Raw genomic sequence first — 6,000 nt, 5'->3', positions numbered from 1 at the left:
GCTGAGGAAGGGGCATAGGTCAAGGAATGCAGGCAGCCTGTAAGAAGCTGGAAAAAGCAAGTTTATGGATTCTCTGTTAGAGCCTCTAGAAGGAATACAGTACTGCCAACACTTTGATTTCTACCCAGTGAAATTCATTTTGCAGTTATCTCCAGAACTGTAAGATGATAAATGTGCATTGTTTAAGCCACTAAGTTTGTGGTAATTTGTTACAGTATCAGTAGGAAATGAATACAGTTGTTTTCACAATTATTTGGCTTATGAGAACATATTCATTTGTTTGACAGACATTTATTGAGTGCCTACTCCATACCAATAGGGATACATCAGGGAACAAAAAAAAGACCTTATCTTCCACAGAACACACACTTTAGGAGGTAAAGACAGACAGCAAACAGTAAATATCCTAAATTAAATATATTATATAATATATTCCTTTTTTTTTTTCTTGAGACAGAGCCTCACTCTGTTGCCCAGGCTGGAGTGCAGTGCGTGGTCTCAGCTCACTGCAACCTCTGCCTCCCAGGTTCAAGTGATTCTCCTGCCTCAGCCTCCTGAGTAGCTAGGACTACAGGTGCGTGCCACCATGCCCGGATAATTTTTTGTATTTTTAGTAGAAATGAGGTTTCACCGTGTTAGCAAGGATGGTCTTGATCTCCTGACCTCATGATCCTCCACCCACCTCAGCCTCCCAAGTGCTGGGATTACAGACATAAGCCACTGCGCCTGGCCAATATTTTATTTTCTATAGAAAAAATAAAAAGTAGAGCACAGTAGAGATTTAGAAGGAGGGAACAGGTTGCAGTATTAAATAAGGTGTTTAGGGTTGACCTTGTTGAGATGGTGACATTTGAGCAAGGAATTGAAGGAAGTGAGGTAACTACTTTCGAGGGTGAGATAGTCATTTGGGATTTCTTCTTTCTTTGGGCAAATTAATTGGGATGGAGTACCTAATTCTTATATTGAGGATGCTGATGGTAGTCCATGGGGCTGGTGAGAAGCTGTGGGGTGGTTAGTGTTGCCTAGCAACTGCCACCTCTGGCCCCTGTCTCATAAGGAGGGTCCAGGATGGGAATGTGTGATATTCTGGGTGAGAGGAATTACCTGGTTTTCGTATGAGGCCAGTGTAAGAACTAAACACTGATTTTTTTTTTTTTTTTTTTTTTTAAAGACAAAGTCTCGCTCTGTTGCCCAGGCTGGAGTGTAGTGGTGCAATCTCAGCTCATCACAACCTCCACCTCCCAGGTTCAAGCGATTCTCCTGCTTCAGCCTCCTGAGTAGCTGGGACTACAAGTGTGCACCACCATGCCTGGCTAATTTTTGTATTTTTAGTAGAGATGGGGTTTCACTATGTTGGCCAGTCTGGTCTCAAACTCCTGACCTCAGGTTATCTGCACACCTTGGTCTCCCAAAATGCTGGGATTACAAGCATGAGCCACTGTGCCTGGCCTGATTATACTTTTCCAGTGTCACTTAAAGAGGTTTGCAAGGAAATGGAAGGCAAATGTATGTGCCCAATTCCTTTTCTTAAACTGAATCTCCAAGATCTTTTTATTTCAATCTGCTTTTTAAAAAAAACAACAAAACAACAGCAACAAAAAAATTGTAGGTAGCCTTCATTTTCCCTGTCTTTTTCACCTCCCTCCTGAACTTCCAAAATGTCTTTCTTTATGCTCTAAGACTGGGTTAATCACTGTATTCTCCATGCTGCCTAGTGCATTGTACAGATGTTTATTCTAGACGTTATTACATTATACTCAATTGCTAATGTACATCTCTCCCACTATATTTAAGTCTTATCAATAATAGGAGCTTTGACTTATTCATCATTTTGTTCTTGATGCATAGCCTAAGGCTTGATCATTTTAGTGCTCAAAGTGTGCTGAATGGGTAACAGTAATCATTATTTTGAAAGCCAACATTCAGTTTACAATATTTCCAGAACTAAGTCCTTCACTTATATTGATTCAATCAATAATCCCCACAAACCATATTGGTGCATACCATTATCATCCACATTTAAAGATGAGAAAACTGCAGTACAGAATGCTTACATAACTTGCCTAAAGTTGCACAGGTAAATATGGCAAAGCTGGGATCTGAAACCTAGGCAAGGGGCTTCAGAGCATCTTTAAATTATGAACTATTTTAAATATATAGGAAAATATAACCCCATATATTTATAATTGTTAACATTCTTCCAATATTTGCCTTATCTTTTAGATGAAGTATTTGAAAGTGAATTGCAGACACCATCCATCTTACCTGTAAATGATTTGTGTGAAACTCTAAAGGAGTTTTTTTACATAATCATATCATTTTCACACCTAAAATTAACAATAATTTACTAAACTAACTGAATGTAAATAAGTTAATATCCAAATTTCTACCAATTTATCCCAAAAAGTCTTTTCATGGGTTCCAATCAAGATCTATACATCAAATCATATAAGAAATTTCTAATTAAGATAGAATTTATATACACTAAAATTCACCCTTATTTAGTGTATAATTCTGCAAGTTTTGACAAATGCGTATAATTGTGTAAGCACACCACCATCAAGATATAGGACAGTTTTTCTCCTAATCTGTGGCCTGCCTTTTTATTTCTTAAGAATGTTTTTTGAAGACTAGAAGTTATTAATATTGATGAAGTCCAGTTTATCTGTTTTTTCTTTTATGGATTATGCTTTTGGTGTTATACCTAACAAATCTTTGCTTAAAGCAGGGACACAGATTTTGTCTCTGTTTTCTCCTATAAGTTTTATAGCTTTAGGTTTTATTTGTTTATTCATTTAGAGATAGGGTCTCATTCTATCACCCAGAATGGAGTATAGTGGCACCATCATGGCTTGCTGCAGCCTCAGCCTCCCCCACTCAGTGATCCTCTTGCCTCAGCCTTCTGAGTAGCTGGAACTGCAGGTGTGAGCCACCACATTTGGCTAATTTTTGTATTTTCTATGGAAATGGGGTCCCACTATGTTGCAGAGGCTGGTCTCAAACTCCTGGGCTCAAGTGGTCCTCCTGCCTCAGCCTCCCAAAGTGCTGGGATTACAAGCATGAGATGCCACAAATGGCCAGCTTTAGATTTTATATTTAGGTCTGTGATGCATTTAATTTTTACAAAGAATGCAAAGTTGTGGATTGAGGTTCATTTGTTTGCAGATGAATATCCAGTTGTTCCGAACCATTTGTCAAAAAATCTGTCCTTTCTCCGTCCTTTGTAATGCTGTCAAACATAAATTGACCATATATATATGGGCCTTTTTCTGGAACCCATATTCTGTTTCACCATCTCTCTGTCTGTCTTTTTGCTGATTCCACACTGTCTTGATAACTGTGGCTTTATATTATGTCTTGAACTCAGGTAGTTTGAGTCAAAATACATTGTTTCTCAAACTTGTTTTGGATATTCTATTTTCTTTGCCTTCCCATATAAATCTTAGAATCATCTTATTGATTTCTACAAAAAAGGTCCTCAGAGATTTTGATTGGAATTGTGTTGAACCTGTAGATCTGTTCGGGAAGAATTGAGATTATAACAATATTGAGTCTTCTAATCCAAGAACATAGTACTTAGATTAAAAGACTCAGTATTGCTATGAGTCTTTACTTGAGTCTTTGATTTCTTTTATCAGTGTCTTATAGTTTTTAGCATACAGATCCTGCACATATTTTGTTAGATTTCTACCTAAGTATATGTTTGTTGCTATTGTAAATCATCACTTTAATTTAATTTTTTTTTTTTTTTTGATGGAGTCTTGCTCTTGTAGCCCAGGCTGGAGTGCAGTGGTGCAATCTCAGCTCACTGCAACCTCCACCTCCTAGGTTCAAGCAATTCTCCTGCCTTAGCTTCCCAAGTAGCTGGGATTATAGACTCACACCACCACGCCTAGCTAATTTTTCTATTTTTAGAAGAGATGGGGTTTCACGATGTTGGCCAGGCTGGTCTCGAACTCCTGACCTCAGGTGATCCACCCACCTCAGCCTCCCAAAGTGCTGGGATTACAGATGTGAGCTACCGAGCCTGGCTTAAATTTAATTTTTAAATACATGTTTCATCTTGGAATAATTTTAGATTTACAGAAAAGTTAGAAAGATAATACAGACAGTTCCTGTTTACTCTTACCCAGTTTCACTTTTCCCCAGCATTATCATTTTACTATGGTTTATTTGTTAAAACTAAGATAACATTAGTACATTACTGGTAACTAAACTTCTGATATTATTCAGATTTCACCAATTTTCCCACTCATCTTTTTCTGTTTTATGATGTAAATAGTGATTTAAAAATTTTACCTTCTATTTGTTCATTTGTAGTCTATAAAAATTTTTTATTTTTGCATATGGTTCTACCTTGCCAAACTCACTTATTAATTCTAAGAGCCTTTTTGTAGAATTCTGGAGATTTTCTACATAGATAATCTTCTTGTCTGGAAATAGGGCTTTACTTATTTATTTCTATTCTTTACGCCTTTTATTTCTTTTTCTAGCCTTATTGCACGGCTAGCACTGCCAGTACAATGTTAAACAGCATTGGTGATAACAGACATCTTTACTTTGTTTCTGATCTTAGGGAAAATCATTTAGCCTTTAGAAAGCAATCAGTCTTTCACCATTAAGTGCGAAGTTAGATCTTGGCTTTTAATATATTCTCTATATAAAGACATATTTGCCTTTATTCCTAGTGTGCCGAGGGTTTTTGTCAGGAATGGAGTTAGAATTTGCTCAAAAGTGTTTATGTATCTATTTAGATGGCCATGTAGTTTGTCTTCTTTAGTTTGATAATATGGTTAATTAAGTTTATTGATTTTTTTTTTTTTTTTCCCGAAACAGGGTCTCACTTTCTTGCCCAAGCTGGAGTGCAATGGTGTGTGATCTCGGCTCACTGCAACCTCCATCTCCAGGCTCAAGCAATCCTGCTGCCTCAGTCTCCTGAGAAGCTGGGACTACAGGCATATGTCACCACACCAGCTAATTTTTGTATTTTTTTGTGGATAGAGGATTTGGCCATGTCGCCCATACTGATCTTGAACTTTGGGCTCAAGTAGTCTGCCTGCCTCAGCCTCCCAAAGTTGTAGGATTGCAGAAGTGAGTCACCATGCCTGGCCCCAAGTTAATTGATTTTTAAATGTTGAATAATCTTTGCAGTCCTTAGGAAAACTACACTTGGTCAGAAGGTATTGATATATGGTAAGAATTTTTGCACCTGGATTTGTAAGGGATATTGGTTTGTACTTTTCTCATGATATCTTTTTCTGGTTTTGGTGTCAGGATATTAGTCACATAAAATGCTTTGGAAAGTCTTCCCTTCTCTTCTAATGTAAGAGTTTCTATAGAATTGGTATTATTTTTTCCTTAGATGTTTGGTAGAATTCACCAGTGAACCCATTTGTTTTTCTTTTTCTTTTTTTTTTTTTTTTTTTTTTTCTTGAGACGGGGTTTCACTCTCGTTACCCAGGGTGGAGTGCAATGGCGTGATCTCGGCTCACCACAACCTCCGCCTCCTGGGTTCAGGCAATTCTCCTGCCTCAGCCTCCTTAGTAGCTGGGATTACAGGCACGTGCCACCATGCCCAGCTAATTTTTTGTATTTTTTTTTTTTAGTAGAGACGGGGTTTCACCATGTTGACCAGGATGGTCTCGATCTCTTGACCTTGTGATCCGCCCGCCTCGGCCTCCCAAAGTGCTGGGATTACAGGCTTGAGCCATCGCGCCCGGCCTGTTTTTCTTTTTCTTAATGGAAAGACTTTTTAACAACAAATTCAATTCAGTTGATAGACAAATGGCTATTCAAGTTTTATATTCCTTCCTGAGTGAACTTTAGTAGTTTTTGTCTTTCAAAGAATTTGCCAGTTTCATGTATCTATAGAATTTATGGGAATGAAGTTGTGCTAAATTCTTTATTGTTACTCTTTTGATATCTCTAGGGTCTAGGTGATAGTTCTCTCTTATTCCTGATATTGATAATTTGTATTTCATTCTTTTTTGATCTCCTTAA

This window comes from Sapajus apella, unplaced genomic scaffold, assembly GCF_009761245.1.
Source record: "Sapajus apella isolate SASKATOON/1434 unplaced genomic scaffold, GSC_monkey_1.0 scaffold106, whole genome shotgun sequence".
NCBI classification, from domain to species: Eukaryota; Metazoa; Chordata; class Mammalia; order Primates; family Cebidae; genus Sapajus; species Sapajus apella.
Note: the sequence above shows the minus strand (reverse complement) of the source record.